This window comes from Sus scrofa, chromosome 1 (genome assembly GCF_000003025.6).
Source record: "Sus scrofa isolate TJ Tabasco breed Duroc chromosome 1, Sscrofa11.1, whole genome shotgun sequence".
Taxonomy (NCBI): Eukaryota; Metazoa; Chordata; class Mammalia; order Artiodactyla; family Suidae; genus Sus; species Sus scrofa.
In genome coordinates this window covers 218,124,649-218,136,615 of record NC_010443.5, presented here as the reverse complement: position 1 = coordinate 218,136,615, position 11,967 = coordinate 218,124,649, and positions in this window count along the sequence as shown.

Genomic DNA, 11,967 nt, shown 5'->3' with positions numbered 1-11,967 from the left:
TGACTCCTCTTACATGAGACTCCTAGAGTAGTGAAAATCATAGAAAGTAGAATTGGGGTTGCCAGGGGCCAAAGAAGGGGAGAATGGAGGGGGAGTATTTAATGGGTACAGAGTATTACCTTGGAAAGGTGGAAAAGATCTGGAAATAGATGGAGGTGATGGTCACACAACAGTGTGAATACACTTAGTGCCACAAAATTGCACACTTAAGAATGGTTAAATTTGGAGCTCCCACTGTGGCACAGTGGGGTAAGGATTCAGCATCACCACAATAGTGGTGTAGGTCATAGCTCCGGCTTGGATTTGGAACTTCCATAGGCCATGAGTGCTGCAGAAGAAAGGGTGGGGGAAAAAACTGTAACTGCAATGTATACATCTAAGGATGACCTGACCCCCTTGCTGTACAGTGGGAAAATAATAATTAAAAAAAAAAAAAAAGAAAGAAAGAAAACATGTCTTTGGGAGTGTTTATTCTTCTTCAACCTTTTGAAAAAGTTTAAGGAGGATGGGTATAAGTTCCTCTTTGTTTGGTAGAGTTCACCTGTGAAGCCATCTGGTCCTGGACTTTTATTGGTGGAGAGTGTTATTATGATATTCAATTTCACTTCTAGTGATTTGGCTGTTCAGTTGATCTATTTCTTCTCGATTCAGTTTTGGCAGGCTGTAAGTCTCTAGAGAGTTGTCCATTTCTTCTAGGTTGTCAAACTTGTTGGCATACAGTTGTTCATAGTACTCTCTCGTGGTTTTTTGTATTTCTGTAGTATCCATTGTGACTTCTCCTTTTACATTTCTGATTTTGTTTATTTGGGTTTTTTCTCTCCTCTTCTTGGTGAGTCTAGCCAGAGGTTTGTCAATTTTGTTTACCTTTTCAAAGAACCAGCTCTTGGTTTTATTGATTTTTTTCTATTTTTTAAATCTCTATTTTATTGATTTCCTCTTTGATCTTTATGATTTCCTTCCTTCTGCTGACTTTAGGTTTTGTTTGTTCTTTTTCTAATTAATTTAGGTGTTAAGTTGTCGATTTGACGTTTTTCTTCTTTTTGGAGGAAGGCCTGTATTGCTATGGATTTCCCTCTGAGCACTGCTTTTGTGGCATCCATAGATTTTGAGTGGGTGTGTCTTCATTATCATTTGTCTTGAGGTATTTTTTAATTTCCTCCTTGATTTCCTCATTGACCCATTGGTTTTTTTAGTAGCATGTTGTTTATTCTCCATGTTGTTGATCAGCTCAAGTAGTTTTGGGTTGAGTCCTTAGGGTTTTCTATATATAGTTTCATGTCATCTGCATACAGAGACAGTTTCACCTCTTCTCTTCCAGTGTGGATACCTTTTATTTATTTCTTTTTCTCATTTATTTTCCTGTGGTGGATTTCTAGTTTCATGCCATGGTGGTAAGAGAAGACACTTGAAATAATTTCTGTATCCTTATATACGTTGAAGTTAGCTTTGTGCCCTGGTATGTGATCAATTCTTGAAAATGTTCTATGTGCACTTGAGAAGAATGTATATTCTGATTTTTTTGGATGTAATGTCCTGAGAATGTCGATTAAGTCTAACTTTTCTATTGTGCCCTTTACAATCTCTGTTGACTTATTGACATTCTATGACACCACCATCACCCTACTTCCAAAACCAGACAAAGATACCACCAAAAAGGAAAACTATTGGCCAATACCTTTGATGAATATAGACGCAAAAATTCTCAACAAAATTTTAGTCATCCAAATCCAACAACATATAAAAAAGATCATACATCATGACCGGGGGGATTCATCCCAAGTGCACAAGGATGGTTCAACACATGCAAATCAATCAACTTCATACACCACATTAACAAAACAAAAATTGAAAAACCACATGATCGTCTCAATAGATGCAGAAAAAGCATTTGACAAAGTCCAACATACATTCATGATAAAAACTGTTACCAAAGTGGGTATAGAGGGAACATATCTTAACATAATCAAAGCCATTTATGACAAACCCACAGCAAATATAATACTCAAAGGAGAAAAGCTGAAAGCCTTCCCACTAAAATCTGGAACAAGACAAGGATTCACTCTCACCACTGTTATTCAACATAGTTCTGAAAGTCCTAACCACAGCAGTCAGACAAACAAAAGAAATAAAATGTATCCAAACTGGAAGAGAAGAGGTAAAATTGTCACTGTATGCAGAGGACATGATACTATATATAACAACATGATACTATATATAGAAAACCCTAAGGACTCAGCCCCAAAACTACTTGAACTGATCAACAAATTCAGCAAAGTAGCAGGATATAAGATTCACATTCAGAAATCAGTCACATTTCTGTATACTAATAATGAAATATTAGAAAAGGAATACAAAATTACAATACCTTTTAAAACTGCACCCCAAAAAATAAAAGAAGTGGGAATACACCTGACCAAGGAGATTAAGGACTTACATGCTGAGAACTATAAAACATTCATCAAGGAAATTAAAGATGTAAAGAAATGGAAAGATACCTCAGGTTCCTGGGTTGGAAAAGTTATTATTGTAAAAATGGCCATATTACCCAAAGCAATCTACAGTTTCAATGCAATCCCTATCAAACTACCCATGACATTTTTCACAGAACGAGAACAAACAATCCAAAAATTTATATGCAACCACAAAAGACCCAGAATTGCCAAAGCAATTCTGAGGAACAAAAACCCAGCAGGAGGCATAACTCTCCCAGACTTCAGGCAACACTACAAAGCCACTGTTATCAAGACAGTGTGGAACTGGTACCAAAACAGACGTACAGACCAATGGAACAGAATAGAGAACCCAGGAACCAACCCAGACACCTATGGTCAATTAATCTTTGACAAAGGAGGCAAGAACATAAAATGGGGAAAAGATAGTATTTTCAGCAAGCATTGCTGGGAAACCTGGACAGCTGTAGGCAAATCAATGAAACAAGAACATGCCCTCACACCATCCACAAACATAAACTCAAAATGGCAGAAAGACTTAAATATAAGACAAGACACCATCAAACTCCTGGAAGAGAACATAGGCAAAACATTCTCTGACATCATCCTTATTAATATTTTCTCAGGTCAGTCTCCCAAAGCAACAGAAATAAAAGCAAAAATAAACCCATGGGACCTAATCAAACTGACAAGCTTTGTATAGCAAAGGAAACCAAAAAGAAGCCAAAAAGACAACTTACCGAATGGGAGAAAATAGTTTCAAATGGTGCAACTGACGAGGGCTTCATCTCTAGAATATGCATGCAACTTGTACAACACAATGGCAAAAAAGCCAACAACCCAATTGAAAAGTGGGCAAAGACATTTTTCCAAGGAAGATGTGCAGATGGCCAACAAGCACATGAAAAAATACTCAACATCCCTGATTATTAGAGAAATGCAAATCGAAACTACCACAAGATACCACTTTACACCAGTCAGAATGGCCATCATTAAGAAGTCCACAAATAACAAGTGCTAGAGTGTGGAGAAAGGGAACACTCCTGCACTGCTGGTGGGAATGTAAACTGGTACAACCACTACGGAGATCAGTATGGAGATACCTTAGGAATCTATACATAGAACTACCATATGACCAAGCAATCCCTCCCTTGGACATATATCCAGACAAAACTTTCCTTAAAAAAACACATGCACCCACATATTCATTGCAGCTCTATTCACAATAGCCAAGACTTGGAAACAACCCAAATGTCTATCGACAGATGACCAGATTAGGAAGAAGTGGTATATATACAAAATAGAATACTCCTCAGCCATAAAAAAGAATGAAATAATGCCATTTGCAGCAACATGGGTGGAACTAGAAATTCTCATCCTGAGTGAAGTAAGTCAGAAAGAGAAAGAAAAACACCATATGATATCACTTATATCTGGAATCTAATATAAGGCACAAATGAAACTTTCCACAGAAAAGAAAATCATGGACTTGGAAAATAGCCTTGTGGTTGCCAAGGGGGAGGGGAAGGAGTGGGGTGGTTGGGGAGCTTGGGTTAATAGATACAAACTATTGCCTTTGGAATGGATTAGCAATGAGATCCTGCTGTGTAGCATTGGGAACTCTGTCTAGTCACTTATGATGGAGCATGATAATGTGCAAAAATAGAATGTGTACATGTATGTGTAACTGGGTCACCATGCTGTACAGTAGAAAAAATTTGTATTGGAATAAAAATGGGTTAAAATGGTAAATTTTATTATGTATATTTTGCCACAATTGTGAAATAAAGGATGGAAAAAAGTAAATTAGGAATACTCCAAAAAATGGATGAATGGCCTCAACGTTTGACACCATTGAGGTTCACCACAATCATTTTAACTTGAAAATCTTTAAGGGTAGGCAGTGCGAAACACCCACCTTGGCTGTAAAAATCCTAATAAATCTCCCAGGTTCAGAAGGTCTAATTTTGAGCAATGAAGTTTCCTGGTGAGCTCTCCAAGGTAAATGGATTCTAAAACACACATTTGTGCAAATGGTTTAATTGGCTTGCTGCCTTGGGTTGTTCACTAGAGCCGGTGGGGGCCATATCTTATTCATCCCTACAGCAACCCCATAGAAATCAGGTCCATTTTGCAGATGAGCAAACCAAGACTCAGAAAGAGCACATAGTTTTCAGAAGATCCCACAGCTAGAAAGGAGTAGACCTTGGATTTGAACCAGCCCTGTCTAATACATATCTTGCCCACATAGGCTGTGGGAGGCCCATTATCTTTTATTCCACCTAATGAATCCTCAGGCAATGGAAATTTCACCCTCCTTTCCCTTTGCTGGGTTCTACAGGCTATTGGGTGCTAGTACAAGGCAACTTAATTGTAACCAAAGGTACACTGTTCTGCCAACAGACTCAAAACTTATATAAAGTTGAAGACAGACAGGGTAGGCATGAGTTCCCTCTTCACTTCATTTTACTTTATTTCCTCATTAGTAGACATTATTGAAAATCTATTATGTGTCAGACTGGCCTGGAAGACTGGAGATGTCAAACAATTCACAAAGAGAATATCTGGGGAAATTACATAGGAAAATCCCCTTTGATTTTCCAATCTCTGCCCTCAAGCTTTGGGGCACAGAGCCCTTGACAAGTCAGTTCAGAAATGCCTTACAAGACCACCCCCCACAATTCTCCAGGGAAATTATTACCCCATCAAGAGGGTTCCACATTCTATCCCTTGGCCCTCTAGCCCTTGCTAATTGCTCTTAATTACATACCTCAGGAATTCCTCTCTCCCTGGGGTGTGTGTCCAGAAAACACATTGTGTTTTGTCTTCTCCCTGGCTAATTAGGATTTACTGAAGGAAGCCGCAGAGCTTTTAGCCCTCTGATCTTCCAGAGAGGCCTTGCCCTCGTTTGTCCTTCTCCCTGAATTTCCTCCACTCTATCTTTCTCCATTTGGACACCTCGGCTTTACTGGAACCAGGTGTAGCCAGCCTGCATGCGGATGAAAAGGGTCTCTTCCCTGCTTATTTGGGTACCTTGTATCTTGGCAGCCCAGAGGGTACTTGCTCAGTGTGCTAAGAGCGCAATTTATGCTGCTTTCTACTTTTCACCTTGCTTCAGTGCAAGTTGTATTTTATAAAGTTTCAGGGGTATTTTTCAAAGTGGAAAGTAAGTGATCACCACATATTCTTTATACGTGTAATGTGAGCACCTCTGCATTTTTCACACAGTGTCTTCTGCCACATTGGTACATGCATTATTTATTAATTAACTGAAAGTTTGTATTTTGCCAACTTTTAAAAATTGATTTTTTTTTCTTGATAGTCACTAGTAACTAGGTATTTCACACCTTCTGTGTCTACCCCTTTTTTCTGGTCACTTCTCTTTGGCCTTGCTGCTATTTCTGAAAAAATATTATAGAAATATTTCAGTGCTCTTAAGAGTATTGCTGTGTCAGATCAGATTTGGGATACTGCCTCAAGTGTGTTCTGAAGATGTTTTTTTAAAAAAAGCAGTGATGTGTATTGGGAAGAAAAACAAGGAGAGAGTCAGGAACTCAAGTTTCCAGCTAGGACTCCATCATCAATACCCTTGGGAAAGTTACTTTCTTTCTCTGCACCTCAGTTTTGCCATCTCTAAAGTAAAAATGTTGTTACTCTGTCTTCATTTTGTTTCATCAGCTGGTTGTTTGTTTTAAGAGATTTGATAAGTTTTGTTGACATAAGTTTGTTCTCCTCTCAACTAATGGTTGCCTGGGACCACCTACTTCAACTCAGCCAATTTTTTCTTTAAAGATCCGGAATGAAAAGTCCTTTCTTCTCCACCTGGATTTGTGACTTCCGTTCCCTACCCTCCACCTCCTAGACTCTCCTGGCTCTGGATCACTGCCCTTTTTCTTGGAAACCAGGTGCTCTGCTTTTTCTCCTGTAGGAATTGGTTCTATTCCTTCTTCAATGTTAATTTTACCTTCCTCAGTAGCTAAAAATCTCACCCATGTTTCTCTGGAAGATCTTTAAAATTGAGAGTTGTATATGAAGTAAAACTTAAAGTAAATGTTTATGAGCATTTGCTATTAAGTTGATATTAGTCACACGAATCCAGAAATAGACTTTTTTTTAAAGAAAGAGGTACCTGCTATAATTCCTCCACTTGTGTTGGCTTGGAGGTTGCCATTTTGGACAGCAATGTGAGTTTCCTTCTCCCCACCCCCCGTGAATAAGGAAATGCCAGAGACCTTCCCACCCCCTCAGCCAACCCAGTACTCCCTGTTCAGGTGCTTCTGCCAACTAATTAACACCTCCTTCACAAGCTGTAAATTGGACGGCAGATGCGCATGAAGGCAGAACGCAGTGGGGAGTCTCAGGCTTGCTTTCTACATATATTTCATGAAAGGCAGGAAGTGAAATCAAGAAGGCTGATGGGAAATTCATTTTGCCAAAATGGCCACCCTCAGAATCTTAAATAAATTTGCCAGGCTTTTGATGCAAAATGAATTTCTCCTACCTTTGAAAGAGAGACCCATTTTTGTTGATTTTCCAACGTAATCCAGTGAATTCTCAAAACTCCGGAAGAATTGTTGAACATCTTTGGGCAGTCTTAGGGTGGTCCCAGAGATGCAGGCACATTTGCACACCTGGGTCCATCAAACGGTATCCTCCAGTCTCCAGAGATCAGGGTCTTAATCATTAAATCCCTGCCTCTAGTCTCACTCTGCTTTAGTCTATCCTTTATTTTGCTGCCAGTGTTCTGTCTCTAAGTCAAATAGAATCAGGTCATGGGATTCACATGGTTTTATGCTTCTCCAGATCTCATAGGATATATTCTGAACTATTTAGGTGTGGGGGGGTCCACTCTGTTCCCTGCTTACCTTTATCTCCTGATACCTACTTATATTGTATACACCAGCCAGTGTGAACTCTTTGTGGTCCTCTGCCTGGGTGATCTCTCGCATCTCTGCATTCTAGATCCGCCCCTTTCTCATTTTTACTCCAGAAGCCACAATATCCTCTTTCTCCAAAGAACATGGAAATAATCTTTTTTATTCACCTGCAATTAAATTCAGTTCAATACAACCAAGTCTGTTAAGGACCTCTCCTGTGTCACTTCGGTATGCTCAGAAAACACAGTGATGCATGAGTCATAAGCTCTCTCCCTGGGGAGCTTACAAGATAGTGGAGTAGGGGTAACACCAATAGACAACTATTATAAACTCTGATGGGTCTTCCTAGAGGGTATGCCCCAAGCTTGTGGAAGCACAGAATGATTTAGTCTTCAGAAGTGGCGGTGAAGGGGTGGGGGGAATGCATTGGGGGGAAACTTCAGAGAGGGAGTGAACTTTTTAATGAGTCTACTGTGGCCTTCTTATCTCTTTGCTTTGGTTTTGTGCTTCCTAGTGGCTATAAGGCAGCTCTTTGTGCAAAAGAGGGAGAAAACAACACAGAGAAGTATCCACCAAATTGCATGGAATCGGCCCAGCATGCTGAGGACAGTAAGTGTCATGGCTATTGGGAGATATGAAGAAATAATCTCCCCAATATGTCAGAAATTGGCTAACTTCACTTCAAGTAGAACTTGTCCTTTCTGAGGGATAAATGTCTATCTCTTTATACATATGCACATTCATATGGACAACAGAGCCTGTTGTGTGCAAGCCAAAATGTAGAGGTTTGAAACCTATTGCTGAAAGTATTTTAAATAAAGTTTCAGAAAATTTTGAACATCTCAGTAAATATGTGAAGTAAAGGAATAGGAGGTGGCAAGAAATACAAAGCAGGTGTATTTTGTCTCCTCTCTCTACACTAAGAAGCAAATGATGACCTTGGCCAGGATTCACAAGGGAGTAGCCTGAGTGGGTATAGCCAGGGTCTTCACATCTGCACAGTCCATTCATTAGGTGAAGTCCACTTCTGCTCTGGTGCAAAACTTAGTCTCTGCATTTGGTCTTCAATGTGTGGTCCACGATTGGCAGCAACAGCATCATGGGAAAGCTCATTAGAAAGTCAGAATCTCAGCTCTTTCCTCAGGACTACTATATCAGAATGTGTGCTTAGTCCAGATCCTCATCTAATTCAAAGGCACATTGAAGTTTGGCAGTCACCAGGTTACCTCATTCAAACTTCATAACATCCCTGTGGGGTTCTCAACTCTGGGCCTCAGGCCTCAAGTACCTAGGAAATGCTGATGAAACGGTGAGTACATGCGGTGAGTACATTCGTGTGTAAAGCATCTTAGTTAAGAGAGATGCCCCAGATTGTATTTATTTGCATCTCCTCCCCCATTACATATGGGTACCACACACATTTTGAGAAGGAAATCAAGAAAAAATGCTTTCCTTTTAAAACTTCTCCCATGATTTTCCCCCAGTGAGTGTGTGCGTGTGCATACACAATAGTCATCAACTTTGAAATGGCAATTATAAAGCCAGTGGGCAGGGAGGGGGACATTTGTCAAATGGGCCCCTGACTTGTCTTAGAGGAATAAAAAAAACCCCTTAAATTCCTATATACAAAGTGTAGGGAAAAGTCAAGCCTAGTTAGCCCTCACTCCTTTATTGTTTGTTGCTGTTGCTATTTTCTTTTAAATGTGACCTTATCAGTAGAACAGAATTGCCACACCAGCTTTAACCCCACAGGGAGACCAGTAGTGAGCAGGACAGGCACACAGCTTCCCAGCTTCTTCATCGGCCCAAAGGTACTTCAGTTCTCAGCTGTGTTTAGGTAAAAGAGCTAATATATGTAGAACGTAAACAGCCTGATCAACCAGCAGAAAATTTCATTTCTTCTTTTTCTCAAAATCTCTCTCCCTATTCTTTCCTCTTAAAGCAGTGTTATTTCTGAAGCAGAGAACAAAATACTGAGGACTATTGGAAGAAGCAGGTCTGCCTGACAGTAGTCAGTCAAGGCAGGTTTTGAGAAGCATCATGTTGTCTAAGGGTCACCATTTGCTTACTGCTGGTGTGCAGCGGTCCTGGAACTGCTGGGCTCTGGAGGTTACAGTCATTACTTTGGCTTTCAGGGTGGCTGGGTTTGCTAGGCTGCCATCGGTCCCTTTTAGAGCACATGCCAGCATCAGACAACCCCCTACATTGTCCTCCCCCCTAACCTGGGAGGCCTCCTAAATAATCTGCTAAGTGTGGAACGTCATTGATCAGACCAAGGGGTGGATACCTGAGCCAAGATGGGCACCTCAGGAAGCCTTCTTTGTGGATTTGAAATCCAGATGGGAGGATAAGATCCATATCTATATTATGTTTATGTCTGTATCTCTCTATATATCTGCCGCACTATTTACGTGGAGAGAGGGGCTGGCTGATTTCTCTCTTCCCTCTCTGTGTTGGTAAAGTGTAAGCCTTGGCAGGTAGGATAGGCATTATTTGCCTGTTGTGTGGATCAGAGAATCAGAGGAGGCAGGTCTGCAGAAGGAAGAACAGCCAGACCAGAATGAGTAGAGATGAAAGATGAGAGAGAGAGAGTTGGGCTAGTGTTTCAGTTCCATTCCTGGTATCTCCTTACTTTTGTGCCCTGTGTCTTCTCAATAACCTTCCCTTTACCCTTTAAGCAGCTCAGGGCGAACTTTGTTACTTACAAACAAAGGAGGTGCTGCTTTCCCTCAGAGTGGTCCTTTCACCCTGAGACAGCTTGGTTTTAGCCTCCAGTACTCTGCTCTCTGCACAACCCTGAGGTTGCAGCCCAGGGGAAGGAGGGCTGGGAAAAGAAGACTTGGAATTGCCCTGTAGGCTGCAACCTCTAAGCAGTAGCTTCCCTGCCTGCAGGATCCTGTGGTTCCCTTGACTCAGGATGGCATGTCCCACTGACTTCAGAGCTTTCCTGGAACCTCTCTCAAGCAGCACAGAAGGCCATCTTGTCACAGGTTGCTTCCTGCATCCATCTTCTGGGTGGATTAGTAATAGCGCCAGTGGCCAGGTGAAGGACTCTGGCTACAAAGACCTTCGTGGCCTGGGAAGGTGAGGGACAGCACAGTGTCACAGCTAACTTTCCAATGAATACAGTAGGGCTGAGGAGGGAAATGACCCAAGGGGGAAATTAATCACAGATCCTGGGGAAAATGCTAGGTTGGGAAGCCAAGTGACAGCACAAATGCCAGACCTGTACAGATCATCTGTTTCTGTTCCTTGAAATTTACAGGTGGGGAAGGGAAACTAACATTTATTAAGGGCCAACCATGTGGCAGGCACCTGAATCCTAAGAACCGTGTTGCTCAGGTATTGAACAGAAGAAGAATCTGAGGTTCAGAGTGGCCCAATACTTTGCTTAGTGGTGAAGATGAAGTAGATTCTGAGGTCACCTCACTCCAGGGCTCATGCTCTGGTCAGAAGTGACTTGGACATCACCATCCAGTGGGACCCTGGTCTCAGGATCCCAGACCAGCAGCGCTCTTCACCTCTCACCATACCCCCTCTATCGCAGTGTGATCGGCCTGGCTGGAGTGAACTGATCTCAGGTCAGATGGTCAGAGTCCAGCCAGGTAGCCTGAGAGCTATTTCAAAGAGGAGAATGGAAAAAAGCCAGGACTTCCCAGAGCAACTTTGCCTCCATCCTGAACTGTGAGCAAGCCTGCCCAATAATAGATCAGCACAGTCCCATCAGGTTTTGATAAGGACAAAGATCTTAGAAAGCATGGGGGCAGAGGAATAGTGACCACAGTGGTAACAGAAGAGTCTGGGCTTCTTGGTCTGGTCATTTAACTTAATAGCTTTGGACAAGCCACAGATTCTGCATCTTGGTTTCTCTGCAGTAGCAAAAGCACCTGGACTGGATAGTGTTCAGTTGCTAAGCTCTGGATTCCTCAGGAAGCCATGGGAGCCTGGAGCACAAAGAAGTCTGTTCCATCATGTACTCTAGGTCTCAGATGTAAACCCTTTCTAGGGACAGGAACCTAGCCTTTTGAAAGGCTAAGAAGTGAGCACAGGGCACAAGCCAGGAAGAAGAGAGAGGATGCTCATTTGGAGTTGATGAAAAAAGACTCAGCTGTGTGACTTGGCTATGCAGATGTGCCTGACAGTACCCCAGAGAGACTGTCAGCTTAATGTGCCATGCAGATGTGGAGGCAGGAGTGAGGGGTGTCCCACTGAACAGAACTTCAGTTTAATGGGTCATGCTATATACATGGGTGACACAAAGGACTGAGCAGTGCAGATGTTCCATGTAACATACATGGGGACGCAGTCTACAGATGTGCACTGTGAACTGAAGACCAGAGCCAAGCCAAAGCTCTGGATTAGAAATAGGAGTGCTTTATTTTGTTTGTAAGAGCACTAGACTACAGCAAATGTTTGCATTGTACACCATTTGCTGTCTGGAAACTGTTAAGGCATTTGTTGAGTCCTAATTCTCTGACATCCCCTAAAGAATTTCCACATGCTTTCAACTTTTGGGGTCTACTGACTCTAGGCTCAGAGAATCTCCCTGGCCCCACCTCTACCATTTTCAGGTCCCCAGGGCAGCACGGCGAATGGAAGTCCACAAACTCAGAGATCTAAGTATTTTAAAATTCAAAAAA